Source organism: Thamnophis elegans, chromosome 5 (genome assembly GCF_009769535.1).
Source record: "Thamnophis elegans isolate rThaEle1 chromosome 5, rThaEle1.pri, whole genome shotgun sequence".
NCBI lineage: Eukaryota > Metazoa > Chordata > Lepidosauria > Squamata > Colubridae > Thamnophis > Thamnophis elegans.
The window spans coordinates 5983154-6010547 of NC_045545.1; positions in this window are offsets into that span (position 1 = coordinate 5983154).

Consider the following 27394-nt stretch of genomic DNA (forward strand, 5'->3'; position numbering starts at 1 on the left):
AAAATACACAACAGTCACAGTTTCCGTGGGGCTGGATATTTTGAGAGCCCACCGGCCTGCTGGAGCAGCCAGGACTTAACGGCTTTGCGGATGGCCGGGAGGGTAGTAAGGATCCGGATCTCCACGGGGAGGTCATTCCAGAGGGCTGGAGCTGCGACAGAGAAGGCTCTCCCCCGAGGAGTCGCCAGCCGGCATTGGCTGGCAGATGGAATCCGGAGAAGACCTAACCTGTGAGATCTAATCGGTCTATGGGAGGTGATTGGCAGGAGGCGGTCTCTCAGCTACCCAGGTCCAATGCCATGTAGGGCTTTATAGGTAACAACCAGCACCTTGAAGCAGGTCCGGAGACAAAATGGGTAGCCAGCGCAGCTCGCGGAGGATAGGTGTGACGTGGGTGTACCTGGGTGCACCCACAATCGCTCGCGCGGCTGCGTTCTGGACCAGCTGAAGTCTTCGAACACTCTTCAAGGGCAGCCCCATGTAGAGCGATTTTCATGGCTGAAAATCTTTCCTAAAAGCATACTATGCCACCTCTTCTTATGACGATGCTTTCACCAGCTGGTGCCCAAAGAATGTTGCTTTTCTGTGATTGCTATTTTCTCCTTCAAGGCCCTTTCCTCTTGCCATTCTTTCATTGTTTTGTTCCTTAGGAAAAGGCCATTTTTTTTCCTCCAAGATATACTGTGCAGATGGTTATCATTTTTTAAATCTCTATCCTGGGGTGATAAATTTTAAAATATTCTTTGGTGGAAAGTTCTTGCTTGCCAACTGGTCACTGTTGGGAATTGGTCCCTTTGTAAAAGAGGTTGTAATTATGTGGTATAACAGCGTGGTTTGCAAATCCCTCAAAATGTTTGGAACCAAGGAGGAAAGTTGAAAGAAACGTCAGCTTTTCTAAACGTCTCCGATTATTCCAGGGTATACTTATTTAAGAATCGCTTTCTTTTAAGATTCTGAATACTATGGAATAAGTGCCACAGATCTGCCAGTTTAGTTGGCCTGCTGGGAGATATGATCCTCGCAATCAGTTGCCTGACATTATAACATGCAGGATCAAGCTGCTAGATGGATGACATTAAAGAGAGCCAAGAAGGTATAAAAAGAGTAAGAGGAGCCATAAATGTTCTGAATTGGAAAGTGGGCATTTGGAAACTGAAGGGAAGCAAAAGTTCATGGACATGTTCCCATGAATGCTAAACACGGTCTGAATAAATTGAGCTATTGCCTACTGAAAAGGACACTTCTGATAGTCTGCCTGTACCTTAGGAGGCTTTGTTAAAGTTGTCTTGTCTTTTGTTCAGACGCTAAAGTAAATAAAGGCAAAAGTATTCACAAAAGGAATACTTTTATTAAGCTGGCTGAAATTTTTATAATAAGTGCAGCCTTTCTGAGAACTCTTCATTAAGGAAGATGGTTAAAGCCCCCCAAAGACTGAACAAGAGCTTTTAAGGACAAAAAGCTTGCAGCTAATCCAAAATTTCAACTGACCAAAATAATTGCTTTGGGATTTTGATTTTTTTTTTCCTGCATGGTCAACATCTTTGCTTTTTTCTTTTTTTTTAATGTGTAGATAGTTTTATTTTCCATTTTCATTTTCGTACAGTCACACATATACTGTACAGAACCGGGGCCATATAACAATAAACAATAAACACAGCCATTCCTCTTGTCAATAATACCCCCAAAAATAGAAACCCAATGTACCTCTTCGATCCTCCATACACCCTTTCTTTCGCCCCCCTCCAACTTTCCGTCTTCCCACCATCATTCCCCTCTACCCTACTTCCCCTCCCCCTCTACCACACCTAACATCTTTGCTTTTTACTGTTACTTTCTATAGGAAATTAAAAAAAATCATAATCTTTGTGAAAATGATTCCCAACATTGTCCTCAACAGCATGCAAACATCCTCTCCCCTCTGGGTTCTTTCCAAATAAATATATTGAGATTACAATTCCTATAATTCCCAGGCAATGCCAACTATCAATGATGGGAGTTGTAATTTCGGTACATCTGGAGAGAAACAGTTTGAAGAAGATGATCATAAATGACAAGAAAGAGCCACATATTTCATGCAAAACTTTCACGGGTGAAAGTGTTAGAAAGAGTATGGACGGAGACTTTTTGGTACAGATGATATGTGTGTGGTGTGTGTGTGTGTGTGTGTGTGTGTGTGTGTGTGTATGTGTTGGGTTGCAGGTGGTACGCCCCGGTATGGGCGTACCGGAGCCTGCCTGGAGGACCGGGTACAGTTCCAGTACAGTGCTCCAGAGGGTCCACCCCTCCCCCGAGCTCTTACCTGTCCTTTAAGCCTTTGGCGCTTCCACACAAGGACATGGCACATACAGCACCTGCACGGCGCTCCACTGAGTAGCTGGAGAGTCGTGGAGGCCTGTGGAGGCATCACAGACAGGTATGATGCATGTGTGCACCGTGTCCATGTGGGCAACGTCGGGCCCATTCCAACCGTACCAGGCCTGTTCCAACCGTACCATAGCCCCAAACCCAGCCTGAAGATGGCAAGTGAGACCTCGCTGAAACATTGCCAAGACAATCTCAATCTTACTTGGGAAAAGACCCGACTACAAGACCAGCATATACATATTGTCAGCCTCTGTTTTGCTGCTTGCTTTCAGCTGCCATTGAAATGGGGAGGGGGGGGCATGGTATTTGGGTGGGGAAGTATTCAGTGCAAGAGTAACTGTTAAAAGGGAGTTTTGTTCTCACCATCTGATGCGCGTGCTGCAGGTAGAGGATTTGCCGCCAAGGCCAACTGTCCGGCATACCAACCTGATGGTGCTTTTTGAAGTTGTCTCCCACATGACACCTGTGGGGTGTTTGGATTGGACTATGGGATGGGGTTACCAAGGGGAGGGGATTGGGTCACATATTGATATCTATGATTACGCGCGCTTTTGCCTCAGATCTTGCTTTGCTTAGCTGCTATCTACTCATAATCAGTAAAGGTACTCTTAATTCTACAAAATGGAGTTGAGTGGTTTCTTTCATGGTTACTGAGGGAGGCCACCTTGACACATATACACATACATATACATATACCAGTGGTGGGTTTCAAATTTTTTGGGAAACTACTCTGTGGGTGTGGCCTCCTTTGTGGGAGTGGCTTGCCGGCCATGTGACCGGATGGGAGTGACTTGCTCGCCATGTGTTCTCTCTCTCTCTCTCTCTCTCTCCCCTTCCTTTTGTCTCTCTGTCCCTTTTTTCTTTTTTCTTTCATCTCTCTCTCATTCTTTTTCTTTCTTTTTTATTTACTTATTTCTTCCTTTCTTTCTCTTTCTCTCTCTCTCTCTCTCTCTCTCTCTCTCTCTCTCTGTGTCAGTCTGTCTGTCTCTCTCTGTGTGTGGGGGGGCAGTGGTGGGTTTCAAAAAAGTTTGGAACCTCTTCTGTAGGTGTGGCCTGCTTTCCAGGTCCACTGGTGGAACCTCTTCTAACCGGTTCGGTAGATTTGACGAACCGGTTCTACCCAATAGGTGTGAACTGGTAGGAACCCACCTCTGACATATATACATACATACATACATACATGCATGCATGCATGCATACATACACATACACACACACACACACACACACACACACACACATTATCTTTAGCAGGAAAGAAACCCTGTGTTCTAAGTATTCTCCTTCATTGTTCTTTCAAAAACTGTATCCCATTGATGATTACGGAAAGATATTTCTTCCTCAAATATAGTATAGTTCCCCAGCGAAAGAAATACCTTTCTGCAGTCATCAGTTGCAGTCATCTTTGATACATGGCAAATGGGCCATTTTCATCAGCCAATTTGCATGGTGAAGACAGATCAAATGAGTGTTGTTTGACAGGCGAAAATGCCCAGTTTTTTTCCTGGTTTGGTCCCCTCACTCGGCTTCACTGCTACTATATACTGTCAGGATAAAGCAGCTGTCAAGTAAGTGGGATGTTTCATAAATGAAAAGTGTCCTTAAAAGAATAGTTCCGCCTGAGGGGAACAAGAGTCTGAGCTATTTTACTGTTTTTATTTATTCATGGTGCAGATTTATAAGGCCACATTTATTTTTTGTTCTGAAAAAATATCATCGTTGAACTTCCCGCAGAGAATACAACAATTCATTTTGAATACATACATTCAAGCGTTGGCATAAATTTGAAAGCAAAGAAGGCTCCTAGGCCCTCTTCACAGTAATGTTGAAGAATGGAGGCCCATAAAGTCCAACTCTGTGGGAGTGCTGGCATTCTCCCATTTCTGCCTATCTATTTTTTCTGTTGGCATGGAAGAAAAAGGCCTTGACTATCTCAGGCTCTTGATCGTTTGCATGTTCACTTGTCTAGCTCCATTCCGTCAGTAATATTTCAAAATAAGTTAAAAAAAAAATAAAGTCTGTCTTGAGTCAGCTTAACACCTGGTGGCTCCAGAAATGGTCATGTAGATTTCTTGGCAACAAAACGGAATCGCTTTGCCATCACCTCAGAATTAAAGCTTTAAAATTTTCAACCAGGAGTAAGGAAGCACTAGATCAGAGCCGCAGAGCTCAGATGAATGAATCTGTGTTCCATTCCTAGCAATCATTTGCTTCCTTTTCCTTTCCAGAATTTATAGGATAGAAATACATAAAATCATTATGAAACTAATGCAAGCTAATCCCCCAAGTGTTAGAAGCAAGTCCCATTGAATCAAATGGAGGTATTGTATGAGTGGAGGTGGAGGAGGTGTTGAGGAGCCTTGAATAAGAAAAAAAAAAGCAGTATCTTAAGATATTGTGTTGCAAATGTTGTCCTGTCCTCTTCCGCTAGTCAGGGTGTGAAGTACTTAGTGTAGCCCTGATTTATAGTATAAAGTAGCTCAGGAACTTACAGGTAGTAAGGTCCTCGCTTAATAAGCAGATGCTTAGTGACCCTTCAACATTACAGCAGACCAGTGGTGGATTTCAAAAATTGTTCGAACCTACTCTGTGGGTGTGGCCTCCTTTGTGGGAGTGGCTTGCCGCCCATGTGACTGGATGGGAGTGGCTTGCCACCCATGTGACCGGATATGAAGATGCCAATGACACTTGTCAGAACCACCTTAAATTACCTTACACACAGCACTGGCATGCATAAGAATATGATGTAAACGTGTTTTTTTAAAGGCATCTTTGGTTTGCGTTAAAACAACTTCAACACACGCAATGTTCTGATTGCACCACAAACGCAGTAGTCATCCTTACCTTGCCTTTCACAGAGGCACTGAGTTTTATAAATATGAGCATGATAGTGTAGAATAATCATATCCAAGGACCAGTGGTGGGTTTCAAAAAATTTTGAAAGCTCTTCTGTAGGTGTGGCCTGCTTTCCGGATCCACTGGTTGAACCTCTTCTAACCGGTTCGGTAGATTTGACGAACCGGTTCTACCGAATAGGTGCAAACTGGTAGGAATCCACCTCTGCAGCAGACCCAAAAAATAAAAATGGAATCGTTAAAATATTCTGAAGCCATTGTTGAGAAATCATTGGTATTTGTTTTGAAGTTTCTAGCCAGAAGAGCAAGGAAGACCTTCGTTTTCCATCAGCACAAGCGGAAAAGCAAGGTCAAAACTATTTTTTACTTTTTTTAAAGAAGAAGAGGAAGAAAGATATACACTTCAGTAGAAACTACGCTTCTGCTCTGTCTCTCAGAGAGCTCCCGTTCAAATAATAGTTTTTGTTGAAAAAAAAAATTTCAATATTTTTTTTCTTGCCTAAGATATTCCTTTAAATATATTCCTGCTGCTGTTTATGACCTATTCATCACTGGTAAAATAAAAGTGCCACATAAAATATATTTCATCACTGCAAGCCCTTCACGCTGGAATAAAATTAACATTCTCTGACAAGCTCTTGTCCGTTATTATGGTCTGCTCTCAGCTGTCCAAGCTTGTAAGTGTTTTTCTTTCCCTAAACAATAAGCATAGCTGTTACACTTCAGCAAGGATAAATTGTTCCATAACATTATATATTATCCTGGTGACCCACTGAACAAGCAGGAGATTTCAAACTATCATCCTGCCTTCCCGGGCATATTAATAGGATGAGGTGTCTGGGTAATAGCCGATTACCTCACTGATGTTATTAAATCATTATTAGAGCGGTGCCGGCTTCAGAAGTGATTTGGAAGAAGTGTTTTGGACCTCCTGTGGGTGTGAGCACAGAGTTCTCTACTAATCAGTTACAGCAAACATGCCTTTGGCGGGAGAAGGTTGGGTATGAGCCTGTAAAAAGTTGAGGCTGCTTTAATGAGCCATTTGCTTAAAGAATTGATTTTTCATGCCCAACCTTGCTGTGTACCTACACAAGTAAGAAATGCTGGGCAATTCAACACAGACATCTCAGAACATTTAGGGTGAATATTATATTTCCATCCTGAATACATGCCTCTTGTATTATCTTATTATTATATCTTCATATACTATTATACATACATACTATGTATGTGTATGTGTATATGTATGTTTGTGTGTGCATGTGTGTGTATATGTATATATGTGTGTGTATGTATGTATGTGTGTATGTGTGTGTATGTGTTAGCTTCCTCCCATAATTGGGGCATACCAGGGGTTGTGACACTAAATATATACCTTCTTCCCTGGCTTCAGCTGATAAGGAGGAGGACCTGTGGCTTAATGGCTAAGACGTCTGCCTAAGATGTAATACAGCACAGGTTCGAATCCCAGTAAGGGTATGGCTAGCTGATGAGAACTAAATAGCTTGAAATCGATCTATGCTAGTCTCCCTTTATTTATTTATCAGCACAAATACAACACACACACACACACACACACACACACACACACACACACACACACACACACACACATATATATATATATATATATATATATATATATATATATATATATATATATATATATATTTAGTGTCACAACCCCTGGTATGCCCAAATATGGGAGGAAGTCTACTGCTTCCATCCTCTGTCTATTCCTCCCATATTTGGGCATACCAGGGGTTGCGACACTAAATACATACCTATTTCCCTGGCTCAGCTGATAAGGAGGAGAACCTTGTGACTTAGTGGTTAACAAATCTGCCTAAAATGTAATATAGCACAGGTTCTAATCCCAGTAAGGGTATGGCTAGCTGATGAGAGCTAAATAGATCTATACTAGTCTCCCTTTATTTATCAGCACAAATATATATATATTTTCTATATAAAATTCTGTTGTTTACGCTCAAATTCTTTGCTTGATAGCAGATTCTCTCTCTCTCTCTCTCTCTCTCTCTCTCTCTCTCTCTCTCTCTCTCTCTTTTCTCTTCTTTTCTTTTCTCCTTTCCTATGCTCTGCTCTGCTCTGCTCGTCTGATCTTGTCTTAAAGCCTGTTCTGGAACATATTAATATTAATATGTTTTGAAGCTCAGTTTTTCATTTTCATATTTAATTTCTTCCATGGTGCTACATAGTTATTTGTAAAGGTTTTATTAATATTTCTGGTAACGTTACTAGTAACTAGCAATATTTTAAAGATTTGTATCCTATTGGAATCTGTAAAACTATGGGGATTTCCTGTTGAGTTTTCAGGAGGGTGTGAAAAAACATCAGATGTGATTTATGAAAATTAACTCAAAGCCCTGACACCTCTGCAAATCCCTCAAACTCTTACTGTAGCTGGCTGAATAAAGAAGTATTTGCGAGAGTCAAATTCATATAATCTACAAATGGATTTAAAATATTCACCTTAGCTCCCAATTTCATTCCACAAATCTGATTATTGGATCTAAATGCTGTTGCCAATGCTTCTATGACTAGGTTGAATAATAAAGGTGATTAAGGCCAACCTGCTTGGTACTGCTTCTCATGGAACCTGAGCAGTGGTGGGTTTCAAAAATTGTTCGAACCTACTCTGTGGGTGTGGCCTCCTTTGTGGGAGTGGCTTGCCGCCCATGTGACTAAATGGGAGTGGCTTGCCACCCATATGACCAGATATGAAGATGCCGATGACACTTGTCAGAACCAGCTTAAATTACCTCACACACAGCACTGGCATGCATAAGAATATGATGTAAACTTGTTTTTTAAAAGGCATCTTTGGTTTGCGTTAAAACAACTTCAACACTCGCAATGTTCTGATTGCACCACAAATGCAGTAGTCATCCTTACCTTTCACAGAGGCACTGAGTTTTATAAATAGGAGCATGATAGTGCAGAATAATCATATCCAAGGACCAGTGGTGGGTTTCAAAAAAATTTGGAACCTCTTCTGTAGGTGTGGCCTGTTTTCTGGGTCCACTGGTGGAACCTCTTCTAACCAGTTCGGTAGATTTGACGAACCGGTTCTACCGAATAGGTGCAAACTGGTAGGAACCCACCTCTGAACATGAGTCATAATTGTTAGGTCTTTTCTGAGCTTTAGTTGGTCCATAAATATTTTCCAAGAAAACCAGCTGCAAATTTGAATTTCATTAGCATTGTTTTTTTTAAATTGTATTTCCACAAAATTCAAAGCTTTAAATGTATCAATTGGTTAGGGAAGACTTATTAATTTTACTATGTTTATAGTATTTAATAATTTCCTGAGAGAGATAGATCCATTTTGGTTTGGAATAAAGCCAATTGGTCCATATTTCAGCTATCCCAATGGTGTATTTATTATCTACCATTTTGGATGATTCTAAGGTTCCTCCACTTCGTTGCAGTCCCTTCTTTTCCCTTTCCATCCATCCATCTTTCCTAGCATTAGAGCCTTCTCCGAAAGTTCAGTCTTTGTACTATATATCTGAAATAGGATAATATGAGCCTGTTTATTATTATAACTTCTATCAATCAAGTACATTTCTACTATTCCTTGTGGTGTTTGTTTCCTAATCTAGCATACCTTAAAAGATTGATACGCATTTAGCCATATATTCAATGGTGTGAAGAGACAAGAAATATATGTCTTAAAATACTGCAATTTATTGGACAGGCAGTTTGAGGCAAAAAAAAATCCTTTTACAAGGCTATCACATTTTTTAAAGTAACAACCATTTGCCTTAAAACCGCTGTAAAGATCCACATAAAATATTTTTCATATATGTCAGCTTTCAAAAAAATGGCGGGTTGATGAATCACTTTTCCAAAAAGTCTTTTTTTTATTTTTTGGCACTGAAATGTAATGTATTTTGTTCCGAGATGTCAGGAGATTCTCCTAACATCTTTTAAAAGTTTGATTAGAATGCTCTGAACTGTAGATCTGAGGAGGGGGAGAGAGAGGAAAAAGAAAGAGAGAGACAGAGGGGGGAAGAGAGAGGGAGAGTGAAGGGAGGTAGTGGGGGAGAGAGAGAGAGAAATGCAGCATGCTAATGTGTTATTACTAATTCAGGGCAATTACATCAATCTTAAGAGTTCTATTATCTTCCACTTTTACATTCACTCCATGGCAGAACGCCAGTTTTCAAATTGTGAGGTTGGGGGGGGGGGAGGAAAGGAGCAGATGGAGAAGGAGGCAGATGCAGATGATTATATACCAGGAATGAAATTCATTACAGCCCTGTTTCAGATGTTACATGCCACAAGAGGCAATATAGGTGGAGGAGGGTAGAGGAAGGTGTGGGGTTAAGTCCGTCCATCCAAAGTGTCCTTGTTCAGGGAGCTATATGATTCCTGAGGCCGTGTTAAAGAGCAGTCTGCTATGAAGATGTCTTTTGCATTTGTAAAGAGCCGGGGTGGCACAGTGGTTAAATGCAGCACTGCAGGCTACTTCAGCTGACTGCAGTTCTGCAGTTCGGCTGTTCAAATCTCACCGGCTCAGGGTTGACTCAGCCTTCCATCCTTCCGAGGTGGGTAAAATGAGGACCCGGATTGTTGTTGGGGGCAATATGCTGACTCTGTAAACCGCTTAGAGAGGATTGAAAGTACTATGAAGCGGTATATAAGTCTAACTGCTATTGCTATTATTTTCTGACCTGGATCTCCCCATGGTGCTCCAAGTGCTAACGGGTCCTGCCTTCGAGCCTCTGAGAGAGATGTCACTCCACTACCTGTCCTTTAAGGTGGCTTTCCTGATAGCCATCACTATCGGGTTTCGGAGTTGGTGGCCTTGTCCATCTGACAGGACTTGTGTATTTTTCACATGGATAGGGTCATCCTGAAGCTCAACCTGTCATTCATTCCAAAGGTGAACTCCATCTTTCATCGTTGTCAAGAACTAGTGCTTCCCAATTTCTGCCCAGATCCTTCTCACCACAGAGAACGCAAGTGACACACTCCTGATGTACGTAGGGCATCTACATTCGCAGAACCTCACCTTTTTGGCTCCTGGAGGTATTGTTTACCACATTTCACCCAGAGTCGTAAGGAAGCAAGGCATTGTCATCACTTCTGGGGCGCTGGATCCAGGCGTGTATTGCGAAAGCAATCTCCCTCCGGCCCAGATCACTGCCCACTCTACTCGAAGTGCAGCGACTTCGCCGGCCTGGGCCACCAGGTCCCTCTGGAGCAGGTGTGTAGAGCTGCCATATGGACTTCAGCATCTCCCTTTATTCGTCATTATAAGATTGGCCAGTATGCATCGACTGAGGCGACTTTTGGCAGGCGGGTGTTACAGCAAGTTGCGGAGAGTTGGATTCATCAAGCCCGGGCATCAACTCTCCCGTAATGGAGGGACAGCTTTGGTATATTCCATGCATGGATGCTGTCTCCACCAACCTTGGAGATTGGGTGTTGGCTTACCTGAGACGCCCTTTCTCTGGACAGGTGGAGACAGCATCCAGCCCCACCCTGATTTTTTTGTCCGGTCCAGTGTCAGTGGGAGAGATTGTCTCGTGTTTTTATGTGTCACACATCAGTCTTCTATTGCCTTCATCTTCATCAAAAATCTGGTGGAGCTACAGGAGGAGGTGTGTCTTAAAGACGGCAGACTCTGTCCTATTGGTTAGTGTACGAGTATAACCCATGCCTGCATGGATGCTGTTTCCACCCATCCAGATAAAGGACATCTCAGGTAAGCCAACGCCCATTTTTATGAAGAAGATTAAAATCTGCACACATTAGTCTTTTAACACAGTCAGTTAAATGAAAGCCACTGATTATGTATAGAAATCCACGAGGGATATTTTACAGCGCATTTTTAAAAATTATTTATATTTATATGGCCACCCACACAATACACTGGGCTGTTAACAATCAGATAAAACAAAATTGGCGCAATATGTGTTTGCTTATTGTTCTGACCCCCTCTCGTCCCACACCAACACACACTCTGAGCCAAAGATACTTTATGCAGTTTATTAATAGACAGACAGGTCCTTGGCAGCAAACTGGCACAGACAAGCTGGGCAGCAATCCAGCACAGATAAGGCTTGGCAGCAATCCAGCCTGCCAGGCTCACAATAATGTTCTCTGACATTAGTTCCTGTGTTGACTTCTGCAAGAGAGGCGTGTGCACAAGCAGTCTTTTTATAGTCTGGAGAGGAGCCTAATGACCACCAGCTGAGTGCAATTACCTCCTGTAAGTGCGCAACTGTTCCTGACGCCTGTTAGCTCTTCGGTGCCGGGCATCCAGGAACAACTCACTGCTGGCATCCGGCTCGCTCTCCCTTGTCTCTTCCCCATTGGTCCAAGGCTCAGGCACCTCCTGGTGGCCAACCAGCATCTCTGCGCCCTACTCGGTCGGAACCCTGTCCAGGGTCCTCCACATCCTCCAGAGCCGACTCATAGGGCCCCCCGCTGTCAGAGTCTGGTCGCAGCTCCAACGGCTCTTGCTGGGCCACAACAGCTTATTATTCTTCCATGGCTTTTGCCAACTGTGGCCATCTTCTGTTCTTTATTTTATCAATGTTTTATCATATTGTTGTTTTTATCAACTTTCTAGAGTTGCTGGGAGTTGGGAAGTGTAAAAGAGTCAATACATGAATAAATAAATAGAAAACAATGAGCAAAGATATTTTTTTAAAAGCACATTGGACCCAGTGAGGCTGAAAAAACATTGAATCATAGCTTAAGAGATTCTCTATAAGCCCTTAAAGAGAAACCAGATTTGTAAATCAATATCTTGTAGGCTATTGTAAGTAATTATTGTAAAACTATAGCAACAAAGTATGCTATTTACTCAATACAATACTTTTACTTTACTACTTTATTCAGAGTATAGTAATCTTACTAATCTGAATGTTCTTCCCCTTCCCTACCTTTATCTTTTTCTGCAACACTTAGTCACATTACTTTCTTGACCTGGGCTTAGATTCCTTTTATTTGAGTGAGTTGGCCTGCAAGGCCATTTCCTCTGCTCTTTATAGGGTGAACCAACAATACAGTCCAATGCTTCAGAGATAGAACCGTGTCTTCAGCACCTTATGAAAGCCTGGAAGGTTGGGACTATCCAAGTCTCTTCAATAGGGGGTATCTGGAGCATTATTCTAAGTAGAACATAAAACAAACAGATTTTAGATGGGCAGTTCTGTCTATGTAGCCTCATTCAGTAGAGCAATACACCGAATCCTCCAGAGATAAGATTATCGGTGATTTGAAGCCAATATCTGCTCTTGTTTGTCCTTTCATTGTCCCTTAGGAGTTACCAGGACTAAGTCCCCCCTCCCCTTCAGCTTTTTTCACTACTTGAACATTAAAGCTTCTGCATCAGAGGTGGGTTTCAAAAAATGTTGGAACCTCTTCTGTAGGTGTGGCCTGCTTTCCGGGTCCACTGGTGGAACCTCTTCTAACCAGTTCGGTAGATTTGACAAACCGGTTCTACCGAATAGGTGCGAACTAGTAGGAACCCACCTCTGTTCTGCATACATCAGTTTTATTATTTATGAATTTATACCCCATCATTTATGAATCTGAGAAGATGTTCGCTCATAGTAGTACTCTTCTTCCAGGTGGCCAATTTGGCATTGGTCACGTGAAGGTAGTCAACAGTTGAGATTCCCTCATATAATACTTGGCTAGCCTTTATGCTTTTTCTCTTGTTTACAACCCTGGATCTGAGCCTGCATAAATGCTATGAAAACTCAGCATCATAATGAAACATGAAGTAATTAATTCAGATGTCCATCCAAATACATTTCATTTTTTTCAACATGGTTATCATGAAGACACAGCAGTTGGCAATGTTTATAGCAATTCCTAGGTGTTTTTAGCAGTGACCTGCAATACGCTCTATTCTAAGCAAGCTGTAGGGGAGCATAAAAACTAGGGCCAATTATTAATAAGATATAGTACGGTTAATGTGCAATAAGATTTTATGCTTGTTTTATAATATTTCTCTAATACAATTTGGGAATTATCTATTATACAATTCATGTCTTTTAAAACACGGAAAAACATCCCCAGGGGCATAATAAATTGAAAGTGTGCCTATTTGTAATGTTCCCAAAGATAATATTTTAGTCATAAAAATAATATATTTTGTATTATCAAGGACAAGCTGTAAATTGGGACAGATCATTATGGATGCAACCTTTATTGTGCAGTGAAGGTTTTGATTCAGTAAGATAAAAGTCTTGCTTAATGAACCAAAAAAAGGAGCTAATACAGACGAACAACAGGCTTTCTGACATCTGAAGGCTATGAATGCTTTTTTCTTCTCCAGGAGGAGTCTGTGGCATTAGAAAATGGCTTCTTATATATGATCTGAGAGTCTACATTCTTTAATGTACCATGTATGAGGTCTATTGTTGCGTGTCGTTTTAATTTTTGTCTGCATCCCCCTCCCTTGGTTGAGTTGTGAGCCGCCCTGAGTCCCCTTCGGGGGAAAAGGGCAGCATATAAATAAAATAAACATTCAACATTCAACATTCATACTTAAATGTAGTTTATACAGTTTGTCAAAATGAAGGATTTGTGGAAAAGAGGTGATATCTTTGTGAGAAAAATATCCCAGATATAATTTCTTTGCACCAAAAAATGGTCAAGGAGGCTATGGTTAACAGACAGCAGTTATTTTACTACATCTGCGCAGGTGGATTCCTAAGCAAATGAGAATCCCTACAAGGTGTAGAGGTGCACCTTAAATACACAAAATGATGTATCATATGCGTCATAACATGGATATAAAAAAATACAATTGCGTGCACAAATACAAGTGCAAAGTAATTCCCCAACGGTTCCAAAAACATACGTGTTCAGAATTCCCAAAGGACCTCGCTTTCACAGAACTAAACAATAAGATCATTACTGGCTTCCTGCAAAACATGTCCCGAGAGACCGCCTGCTGCCAATCACCTCCACTAAACCGATTAGATCCCACAGAATAGGCCTCCTCCGAATTCCATCCGCCGGCCAGTGCCGACTGGCGACTACCCAGAGGAGAGCCTTCTCTGTGGCTGCTCCGACCCTCTGGAACAAACTCCCCGTGGAGATTCAAACCCTCACCACCATCCAGGCCTTCCGCAAAGCCGTTAAAACCTGGCTGTTCCAACAGGCCTGGGGCTAAAGAGCTGTTGCCCCCGTCTCGAATGGTATGACTGTTGTGTGTTTTTAAATTATGTATTGTTATGTTTCATCTTTTATTCTTTTGTCTGTACCCCCCTTCCCTGATTTGAATTGTGAGCCACCCTGAGTCCCTTTCGGAGGAAAAGGGCGGCATATAAATATAATAAAATCAATCAATCAATCAATGTTACACCCTGTGACAAAGGGAGGGATCAGGCTATTTTTTGATCAGGTCACTATAATTTTCTGATTATGCTCCAATCTGTGATTTTCCAGAAAAGCTTACTTGCTGGTCAGATATTCAAGATGGAGTCTATCAGGTTCCTCAAATAACCTCATCTAATTTACCCAAATAATTCAGGGCCCTAGCCTTATTCTCTCAATTCACTGTCTCTCCAACAAGTTATTTGGGTAACTTCAGGTGAATTAATTCTCAATCTCTTGCATCATAATTCTCTCCCCCACTTCTGCTTAATTCCTTCTTCTGTGAGCACTTAGATCCGCTGAAGCAAATCAAGCAGCGCTGGCTACATTTGATACACTTTAAGCATAAAGGAACATAACTTATGCAGACACAAGTAACTAAGCATAACACAATGATTACTATGATTCCCACAAATGCTTCCTTCAGCCAAGAGGAGTCTGGCAACCAGGAAGTCAAATGATTCCAAAAGCTTTGAGAAATTTTCTGTCCGTTGGAACACAGTGATATTGGAATCAGGGCCAATATTAGGAAAACTGATTTTTTTTCAGGGGGACATGATATCATTTCCCTTCATCATATTCACTGACCACTAGAAAGCAAATATAAAAGGGTTTTAATGCAAGTAGTCTTCAATTTATGACTGGTCACTTAGTGACCATTGGAAGATACAACAGACCAATCTTCGGGCTATTTATGACCTGAACTCTTAAGTTCTGATGTTCGGACCCCCTCTGTCATCCTGTGACTGAAATTCAGGTTCTCAGCAACACGGCTACACTTACTATTAATTCACGTAACAACTGTATTGTTCACCTAACGATCGTGTATTTTTGTTTAATGACCGGCTCAAAAATTGTAAAATCAAATTAGCCATGTGGCTGACCCTCTCTAAATGTTGCATTACAATCTTATTGTTTAGTTCTGGGAAAGCGAGGTCCTTTAGGGCTTCTGAACACGTATGTTTTCGGAACCTTTGGGGAATTACTTTGCACTTGTATTTTGTGCACGCAATTGTATTTTTTTGTATCCATGTTATGACACATCCATGTAATGACACATCAAGAGCGACCTATGTGTGTTTCTGTGTGTGTTTGTGTCTTTCTATATATGTGTGTGTGCGTATGTGTGTGCATGCGTATACACACACACACACACACACACACACGCCTAGGCTGCATAATGGAAACATATTCCCTTACTCTACAGACCAATAAGGACTCAATTTATTCATGTTCAATGGCTTCTTCAGGTACAAAAGCCAGCCCAGATTTTGGTTAAATGATAACCCTAATTTTATTGCAATCAGTTTTATAAAAAACATGATTTGGTATTCTTTGAGTATTAAATTCCCAAATAGTAAACTGCATCTATTTGTCCAACTTGTTACTCTCCCCTTTGTTTTTATTATTGGGTAGATGTAATTGTAAGACAGTAGTGGGTTTCAAAAAATTTTCGAACCTACTCTGTGGGTGTGGCCTCCTTTGTGGGAGTGGCTTGCCGGCCATGTGACCTTGTGGGAGTGGCTTGCTGGCCATGTGTTCTCTCTCTCTCTCTCTCTCTCTCTCTCTCTCTCTCTCTCTCTCTCTCTCCTTCTTTCCTTTTGTCTCTCTGTCCCTTTTTCCTTTTTTTCTTTCATCTCTCACTTTTTCTTTCTTTTTTCTTTCTTTCTCTTTCTCTTTCTCTCTCTGTGTGAGTCTGTGTGTGTGTGTGTGTGTGTGTGTGCATTTGTGTATTTCAGTGGTGGGTTTCAAAAAAATTTGGAACCTCTTCTGTAGGTGTGGCCTGCTTTCCGGGTCCACTGGTGGAACCTCTTCTAACCAGTTCGGTAGATTTGACGAACCGGTTCTACCGAACTGGTGCGAACTGGTAGGAACCCACCTCTGTTGTAAGAACAATCTAACAGAAAGAAATGGATTGAATCTATAAACTGGGCTAATAGACACAACAAGGAGATAAAATAAGTGTGTGTGTTGGGGGGGGGGATATCTCCAGATATGTAGCTGTGATGGAGTTTAATGGAAGTCAATAAAAAGTCACCATATTTTTGTTTATTGTTAACATAATATTGGATCCTTCACAAAAATGCCTTGTTAATCCAGTTGCGTGTTTCTGATTCCCTCAGCTTTCATTTTTCTTGTAATTTAATATTGCAAGCCTCTTATCATTTATGTGCATTCGGATAATACTTCTGTGCGTGTATCCTTTGCTGATTCCAGTCTAGTTGGTAGGGGAACACTTCTGCAAGTTTACATTTTATTGAACAACAGTACCACGGAAGCTTGGCAGAGATTAAATGATAAAACTATGCATTACTTTCTTTTTATGGAGACACTTGTTGCTAAATTTTACAACAAAGTGAGTTCAAGGGGGAAAAAAGGCAATACTCTTGTGGCTTTTCATTCTGTACTTTTCATTTTTACGCAGTTTTGAAAAGAAAGAGGTGTTAATGGATTAAATAAAGACCCCACAATTGAATGAATAAAATGGATATCACAAAAAGAAAGTGTTTTGAAGAAAAAGAAAGATGTGAAAGGAAAATAGATCTTTAGAAAAGAACAACTTGGGTGTGAAATTGGAGAACCAGTGAGATGGATGAATTAAACTCTCAGACATTCCTTGATAATAAACCTAGTTAAAGCTTACCATTAATAATTCTACTAATATAGCTCCTACTACTATTATTATATCCTCTTTTAGTGCCTAGGAAGATCATAAGATAAAACGTCTATTAATACTAGAGGAATAATCATTTCTATGTTTTAGAGGCAGCCATAATAATTTTCTGTGTTATAAAGTGCCATCAACTTGAACAATTATTTGTTCTTCTGAATGATTTTGCTACACATTATATTTGGAAGCGAGTTCAGAAGCTTTCTTCACCTTGAAACCTATGGTGGCATTAGACAAATCTTTTAAGTTTAATTTACTCTCCAGGATATTTTTAGGGATAAAGTAGAATAACTCCATTATTACTTTCCTAGTTTTTGAAAATAATACAAGATAATAAACATGACTGGCATTCTAATAAATTTATGGATTATTTTCATGTTTGCTGTGATAGACATGATGATGGTTATGTCCTGTCTTGCAATAAAATCTGTCCTTACAGGTAGTCCTCACAAAGTGACTGGAGTTACAACTGACCCCCTTCAAAAGCTACTTATGACCTGGTTCCAGAGTTGCTATGGCTACATATATACCTACAGTCACATGACTACATTTTGGTTGCTTGGTGACAAGCTCACCTTTACAGCTGATTGCAGCATTCCATAATCATGTGACTGCAATTTATCAGCTATTTGTTTTTTGCTGGTTTCCAGCCTTTTTAGCCGATTTCTGGCAAAATCTACCCATGGGTATTACATTGATTTGCTGAATGGCCATGGCGTTCACTCAATGACAACTCTGTTTGCTTAATGACGGCCACAAAAAAAGTTGTAAAATGGGATCGCTGGGTGCCTCACCCTTTCATGGAAATCCTGGGCTCCATTATAATGGAAAGTTGAGGATTAGATAGGTAAAGGTTCCCCTCGCACATATATGCTAGTAGTCGTTCCCAATCCTAGGGGATGGTGCTCATCTTCGTTTCAAAGCTGAAGAGCCAGCACTGTCCAAAGACATCTCAAGTGGTCTTGAGATGAGACTCAAGTGGTCGAGTAACTGGCATGACTCAACGCCAAAGGTGTCTGGAACGCTGTTATCTTCCCACCAAAGGTGGTTCCTATTTTTCTACTTGCATTTTCACATGCTTTTGAACTGCCAGGTTGGCAGAAGCTGGGACAAGTGACGGGAGCTCACTTGGTTACATGGCACTAGGAATCGAACTACCAAACTGCCAACCTTTCTGATCGACAAGCTCAGCGTCTTAGCCACTGAGCCACCACGAAAAGGCATTTTAAAAAAGAGCAAGGAGAGAAACCTTGAGATAATTCCTTATTGAAGTTTACATACTCTCCTCTCCCCCTCCCCTCCATAGTAAAATTAACCTGCTCTGGTTTATGCCGGTTCCACCACAAAACCGCGTTCGACTAAAGCATGCTCGACAAAACCGCGTAGCTGACATCATCAACAGGGCGACAACAGCGCGGAGACAGAAGCACGCTGTAAACACTAAACGTAAAATTAACCCCTAAACCTAAACCTAACCCCCCTAAACCTAACCCTAAACCTAACCCTTAACCTAACCCTAAAGCTAACCCTAAACCTAACCCTTACCTTAAGTTGAATCGGCTTGCTTTCAAAGCGCTATTTAAAGCGCCCTTCTTTCTCCGCGCTTGCTGTTGTCGCCCTGTTGATGACGTCAGCGATGTGGTTTAATCGGGCGCGGCTTAGTCGAGCGCGGTTTTGTCGTGCCACGGTTTATGCCATTCCATTCTGGGGAATGCAATGGAGTTGAACACGTCTCCCTGGGAACTCCAGAGGCTCTAATAATGGGATTGAAAAGGCTGTACAGGAGCCCTCTCAAAACTAGCAGAGGAAGTTGGAAAAAAAAACATATCTATAAATCTAGTCGTAGTACTTGAAAGAGTAGCTGCTGAAGAGGAACGCATTTTTCTTTTTTATCTATCCCTGTCAAAATATTGAGCACATCACAGCGCATAAACTTAAAGGTATCCCAAGTGTATAGAAACATGACAGTTTAAAACAGGACTGGGGGATGCCAGGAATGATTTCTTGCTGCTAAGTTTTAGTATGATTTAGAGGTCAGTTTTAAAAAGCTATTGCTCATATGTTCATATATATCATTCTGGCTGTAACTTGAAATTTAGCCTATGCCACTGGTAGATTTTTCTAGATAACGTGAAACATGGCTTAATTAATAGCACATTTAAGCCTTCTGCATTAATCTCCTATTTTTGTTTCTCGGCGTAAGTGGAATTACACCAGTGGTGGGTTTCAAGAATTGTTCGAACCTACTCTGTGGGTGTGGCCTCCTTTGTGGGAGTGGCTTGCCACCCATGTGACCGGATGGGAGTGGCTTGCCGCCCATGTGACCGGATATGAAGATGCCGACAACACTTGTCAGAACCACCTTAAATTACCTCACACACAGCACTGGCATGCATAAGAATAGGATGTAAACTTGTTTTTTAAAAGGCATCTTTGGTTTGCGTTAAAACAACTTCAACACCCGCAATGTTCTGATTGCACCACAATCGCAGTAGTCATCCTTACCTTTCACAGAGGCACTGAGTTTTATAAATATGAGCATGATGGTGTAGAATAATCATATCCAAGGACCAGTGGTGGGTTTCAAAAAATTTGGAACCTCTTCTGTAGGTGTGGCCTGCTTTCCGGGTCCACTGGTGGAACCTCTTCTAACCGGTTCGGTAGATTTGGCGAACCGGTTCTACCGAATAGGTGCGAACTGGTAGGAACCCACCTCTGAATTACACCCCTTATGAACTGGGTTTATAGATCGGTGTGATTTGTCTAAGGTGAAGCAGACTGTTAGGGTTGTACTTTGAATACCCAGGAAGAGGCATTTTGAATATCAGTGAGAACTCAAGCAGGAAAATAGAAACTGTCAGCTCAGATTACTTCCCATAAGAATAGCATTTTTTTAAAAAAAAAATTCTTCAGTATCTGCCCCTGGAACATAAGCGGCCAATCTGGAGTTTTTAGTAGATATCTTAGATGATAATTTCACAATCCTCATTCAACAGAGCGGTGACTAGGAATTATGAAAGTTATGGTTCTTAGATGGGACAACGTTTGGGGATTATGGGACGTGTGGTCCTAAATATCTAGAAGTTTCTAGTCAGCTTACTCTGTTCTTTGATACAACAAATGTGTGAGCTACAATTATTAGGCCTATCATAACCAGGCTGCAAACATGTATAGTCAACTATTAGAAGGCAGCAGTAGATACAGAAAATTCAATGTGTTTGACCTTTTTAGGGTCTATGATCTGGAGGCATATATCTGGTGAAGTGATGGATTTCAAAAATTTTTAGAACCTCTTCCGTAGGTGTGGCCTGCTTTGTGGGAATGGCTTGCCAGCCATGTGACTGGGTGGGTGTGGCCAACTTGTAAAATGTGGTGAAACTCACTTAACAACACTCTTGCTTAGCAACCAAAATGTTGGCTCAGAAACTCTGACGTTTGAAGCACTCAAGTCTTCAAGCTTTCAAGTTACAAGACCCTTGCACCCCTAACCCTTTAGGAAAAAAAAACCAGGGGTGTTCAAACTTAACAGCTTTAAGACTTGTGGACTTCAACTCCCAGAATTCCTCCTCCAGTCATGTTGGCTCAGGAACTCTGGCATTGAAGTGTACAAGTTTTAAGGCTGTCATGTTACAAGACCCTTGCACCCCTAAACCTTTAGAAACCCACCCTGGGGGGTGTTCAAACTTGACAGCTTTAAGACTTGTGGACTTCAACTCCCAGAATTCCTCCTCTCGCTCTTCATCTTGATGATGGGTGGATGGGCGGGGGGAGGGAGCTGGAACCGGTTCTAAACCTCACTGTAGATTTGTGGAACCTCTTCTATAGAAGAGGTTAGAACTGGCAGGAACCCACCCCTGATCTGGTGTTTATATAGTTGGATTCAGCCCAGATTCTAGCCAGTCTTGGATGCAAAGCAGCTTTCCCTTAACAGCAGATGACCAATAGCTCTCAGGAGTCAAATGCTTTTTTAATGCCGTGTGATGGGAAAAATGAAACTTACAGTACTTACTGATTTAAGAGGAGTATAGCAATATGATGGTGTATTGATAGCGACCTTCTCTTTGAACTCTGCCTTACTGTCATATTTTTTTCTAATTGAAAAACTGACTCCTGCATTGCTTCGCCCAACAATGCTAAGGTCTATCAATAGATTTCTAATATTACCTCAAAGACTGTTTAGACCCTATCAGCAATGCTTAGAAAATAAAAAATGTTGAAGAATGTATTTCACTTCATTCATTTCATTTATTGGATTTCTATGCCGCCCAATCCAGAAGGACTCCGGGCGGCTTACAGAAATGAAAAAAAATATTAAAAGGCATTATTAAAAACAATGGGACACAAGAAAGCTAAAAAGGAACACAACAGACACCAGACAATCAGGAGGGGGCTGGACCTCAATCAAGGGGTCAACAGCTCCAAGCCTGCCGGAAAAGCCAGGTTTTAATGGCTTTGCAAAAGGCCGTGAGAGTGGGGAGGGCCCGGATCTCTGGGGGCCGCTCATTCCATAGGGCCAGAGCTGCAACAGAGAAGGCCCTACTCCTAGGCACCGCCAGCCGGCATTGTCCCGCTGAAGGCACCCAGAGAGCATATGTATGAAAGTGTGTCCAGATTCCTTGTAGAATTGGTGGCCTTGGAGCTAAGAGGAAGCGTACTAGACAAGGAGCATGCTCTTATTTGCCTTACAAGCAAATTGGTGGTTGGTTTTTTCCCCCCCAATGGATAATCTACCCAAACACAAGCAGTTTGTCAATGGGCAATCCATTATGTGAAAGACATTTCATGCAGGTGCATATAACATGCCCTTCAAAATACCATTTGTGATGAAATGCCCAAAGTGTGAGTGATCGCTCTAGTAAAGGATCACGAATGGCTGATTAACGCCCTATGTGATGAATTCTCTCTTCTCAGTAAGGATCTTTTTGCTAGAGGAAAGACTTTGATGTAGTAGGGCTTTCAACAATTTGTGACAAGAAGAAAGTTGCAGAAGCGAAATACTCTCCCATAGGAACCTTGCCTCTAGAACCACAATTGCTTGAAGTCCAACATTGTTTTGCTGTTTGATCATGGCTCCCATTTCACTTCAGACTATTGCTATGGCCCGATGCAAATCCCACTCATAGTTCTGAATTCTTGAATTGTTTCTTTTTCTGCTGAATTGGGTAGGTCTACATCAGTAGTGGGATTCAGCCAGCCTGCACCCATTCGGGAGAACCAGTTGTTAACTTTCTAAGCAGTTTGGAGAACCGATTGTTGGAAGAAATCTCATTTTGTTTTTTTCCCAACTTTACAGGGCTAATCCTGTAAGGAAGGCAGGAAGGAAACATTCTGGTGTTGTTTCTAGCCTCATCTTTATTGCCCTGCTTACAGAAACTGCCTCTCCGGTTAACCCTTATTACATTGTAACAGCTAAGGCGAAGCGCCCATTGACGCGAGTGATGTTGAGTTAGCCACACCCACATGGTCACATGACCACCAAGCCATGCCTACCCAGCTGGTCATTAGGGCAGATAACCGGTTGTTAAATTATTTGAATCCCACCACTGGTCTACATACTAAGAGTTTTACTAAGCATAATGTAGCAGTGGAATCAACAATTTCCCTACAGTTTTAGGCAGAGGTGGGTTTCACATAATTTTACCACAGGTTTGCCGCACACTGAAACGCAGAACACGTGTACCTTGCATGCATGCACTTTGCTCTCGCACATGGCTTGTACGAATGTGCATGGCTTAGAAAGCATGGCTAAATAGGATGGCATAGAGCTGGGGCAGGTCTCCACTATCGGTTCGCCTGAACCAGTCCGAACCAGCTGAATACCACCACTGGTTTTAGGAGAATGCTAGTTTGAATGGAGATGGGATCATTTTGACCAAGGATATTTTTTTAATTAAGAATATTCCTCCTAAAGTTCAATTGCTTTCTAAGGGAAAAAAAAAACATGCAAACATGTTCTGACCCCCCTCGTCCCACACCAACACACTCTGAGTCAAAGATACTTTACGGAATTTATTAACAGGCAGACAGGTCCTTGGCAGCAATCCAACACAGATAAGCCCTGGCAGCAATCCAGTCTGCTAGGCTCACAACTCTGTTCTCCAACAATGCATTGACTTCTGCAAAAGGGGCGTGTGCAGAAGCATTCCTTTTATAGTCTGGAGAGGAGCCTAATTACCAGCAGCTGAGTGCAATTACCTCCTGCAACTGCGCAACTGTTCCTTACGCCTATTAGCTCTTCGTTGCTGGGCATCCAGGAGCATCTCCCTTGTCTCCTCCCCGCTGCTCCAATGCATGACGTCCGGATCACACTCCCTTGTCTCCTCCCCACTGGTCCAAGGCTCAGGCGCCACCTGGTGGCCAACCAGCCTCTCTGCGCCCTGCTCGGAGCCGGAACCCTGTCCAAGGTCCTGTCCAATGGGAAACCATAGCTGGTCACAAGCCCGGATAAATGGGGAGTGTTGGTTCCCGTGGCGACGGAACCGTGAAACAAGCTGAGAACCCAATGGCAGGACAACACACGGATAAACAACTCTGTAATCCGTGACGTTCTGCCTTTGGCCTTCACAATGCAACGGTCACTGCCTTGTGGACGTTGACATTTACGAAGATTAAGTCCAAGTAAGTCCAAGTTAATGACACGTACTTCATATGAAAAGGAGAAGTAAGACCCCATCTCCTTATAAGGCTTTCTCCTCAAGGTAACCACTAAGAAATGAATTAAGTGTTTCCGTGTTACGCTGCCTTTGAGAATGTATAAGAATGCGTGCTTCGATAATGAAGGTTGTTCAGAACTTGCAATGCTAAGCCATGGGCTAGCTTTCTGAACCTGGCTGCCAAATAAATTTTTCCTGTATCCTGAGAAGTCTGAAGCCTGTCATTTTCTGCATCAGTTAGGTCGTTCACATCCCTATGTTGTTATAATGTAACTGTTTAATTAAGAGACATACAGATCTGGTATTACCGGTATGTCAAACAGTAAAAATAAAACAGGATAAGAGTATTATTAGTTTCCACCTCTTCCTGCAGTACGGTTTTACTAACTAATAATGATGCTGTTTCATTCATAGGCATTGCCTTTTGAAGTCAGGTTCAAGGAGGAAAAACACATCTCTCCTAGGTGTAAAGCCACACCACCTTTTTTCTATTTACGCCTCGTTTCTACAACAGACAATAGTGTGTTTTCATCCATCTCCTTTTGCCCTAAGTTGTTACATTGGAATCAGCAAGACAGAATATATTTTTTTCTGTACAAAACAACAAAGGAAACGTTCTGTTAATGAGACAAGATTGGAAGAAACATTTCCCAGCACAAACAAATAGAAATAGCAAAGCTTTGTCTACCTGAGATTTGGCAAATTTCCATTCAGCTCAATCTCTCTCTCTTCTTCCATTAAAAAAAAAATTAAATGTTTATTTCTTATGTTTATTGAATGTCAAAAAAAAAATATTGCAGATTCTGTGCTTGTGATCCATCCTCAGGGAAACATGGATTTTTAAAGAAACAAATGAATAATAAAAGGACCCAATTCATTACTCTAAATAAATTGCATCGATCAAGGGGACAGACCTACTCTCTCTGCCAATGTGTGACTCCTACAGTAAATATATAAGAAATGTGTTCCGGAATCAGTCCAAACAATTCTATTTTTTTCCCCCAACAACGGTCAGCCAAATTTTCCTATGCTATCCATTACCTTCCTCTTCCGAGCCAAGTTTTTTTTAATCAGTCCCTGGTCAGACTGACCTGAAACATTTGGCAGCTTCAGATGAAAGAGAAGAAAGTTACCCAAGAAGTAATTATTTAACTCTACATTCTTTTTTTTTTCCGAATAAAATGTGTTTTTATTTTCCATTTTTCATTTTCATACACTCACATATATACTGTGCATAACCGGGGCCATACAACCTTAAACAATAATCACAGCAGTTCCTCTTGTCAACAATACCCCCAAAAATAGAAACCCAATATACCTCTTCGACCCTCCATACACCTCTTTCTTCCGCCCCCCTCCAACTTTCCATCTTCCCTCCTTCATTCCTCTCTACCCTACTTCCCCTCCCCCTCTACCACTCCTCTCTCCCGGTCCACTCCCTCCCTTCCTTCTCACCCTCCCTCCCATCCTCTCTCCCACCCCCTCTCCCCATCTTTCTTCTATCCCACTCCTCCTCCCCTTGGTGTATTTCTACTATATGTCAATATATTCAGCTTGTCCTATTTTTACAGAGAAATTAAAGAGAAACAGTATACATGTTAAGTCGCACTACATTGAAATCTAACACATAGTATATATCCCCCCTCTCCCCACCCTCCCCCCCAAAACCCCCCCTCCCTCCCCCCCCCGACTTCCCATAGTTTGGACTTTTTAATTTTAATTTGGGTTTGAAATTTACCAGATCCAAAAACAAGTTAATAACAATTAAAATACTTTAAAAATCAATAAATATATGAATATAGTAGTGCGGCTCTCTCACCTTCTAAGGAAATGTTGGAAGACAGAACCAACTGCCTAAAAATGAATTCTGTCAAAAGACAGACCAAATGAGAATGAAAATATAGGAGAAGATCATTTTAATTGGCGTCAGTGCTGAAAGGTGGAAGAAAAAACAGAAATAACTCTTAACTGATTGTCAATGCCCCATTGGGAGAAAGAATCAAATTACTTTAATACTTAAAGACAGCTTTTGAAAGAATCAGATTTTCAACACGACATTTTTTAATCTAAATGGAATTGGACATTCTCTTGGACATTTCGTTCTTAATGGGATTGGACATTTATTTCTGCTACTCTGCTTGGAGTAAATGTCTTTGACATTCAATATCTCTAAGTTACAAACACTGGATGAGTTTAAGGGTATCATGGATTTTCAGGCTTTTAGCTTTTAGTAAGTGATGCACAATTTTCCAGAGCAAAAGAAGTAACAATAAACCGGCCAACTTTAGAATGATACCACAATCAAAAATTAATGGTGAACGAAATGATAATGGATACTTTGGCACATCTTATCTATTACTAGATCAAGGAGCCGAAAGTTCAAACATGTTCTAGAATATGATGTAGAACAGTGTCTTCCAATGATTTATTTAAGATCTCTATTTAAGCAGCACGTTGCCATATGACACTAAATAGTGCCAAAAATATTTTTTAGAGCTTGATGTGGAATGAAGTTTCTGTGTGGGGGATACTTTGAAACCTGAATTTCATTAGTATTAATAGACTAATGGCTACCACAACCTTGAATAAATTAATTCACCATAGATCTTGGCCACTGTACATGTAGAGCAACATATCAATAACTGATCTCTTAGGTGCCCACATGTAGCACGCAAAAATTCAAGATCGCCTGTATTTCACGCAAACAATGTGGCTAAATTCAAAGAGGCCAAATTAAATATAATATAGGAGATTTGTAACCAAACGTGGTTGAGCTACAATTTCCATACCCCTCAACAACATCTGGGGAAGCATAAGTTTTTAATTCCTGTTAACTTTGCTCTGTCCTACCTGCTCCCCCCCCATGCAAAAATTGGAACATATTTTCCTATGTGTGTAGTTTCTTGTACCATTCAGTCAGTGGTGGGATTCAGCCAGTTCGCACCTATTCAGGAGAACCGGTTGGTAATTTTCTAAGCAGTTTGGAGAACCGGTTGTTGGAAGAAATCTCCTTTTGGTTTTTTTCTACTTTACAGGGCTAATCCCGTAAGGAAGGCAGGAAGGAAACATTCTGGTGTTGTTTCTAGCCTGATTTTTATTGCCCTGCTTACAGAAACTGCCTCTCCGGTTAACCCTGATTACATTGTAACAGCTAAGGCGAAGCGCCCATCAACCTGAATGACATTGAGTTGGCCACACCCACACGGTCACATGACCACTGAGCCCCACCTACCCAGATGGTCATTAGGGCAGAGAACCGGTTGTTAAATTATTTGAATTTGTTTGTTTGTTTGTTTGTTTGTTTCTTTGTTTGTTTATTTATTTATTTATTAGACTTATATACTGCTTCATAGGGCTTTCAGCCCTCTCTAAGCGGTTTACAATTTTTTTAGCAAATTGAGTCAGCAAATTGCCCCCAGAGTCTGGGTCCTCATTTCACCCACCTCGGAAGGATGGAAGGCTGAGTCGACCTTGAGCCGGTG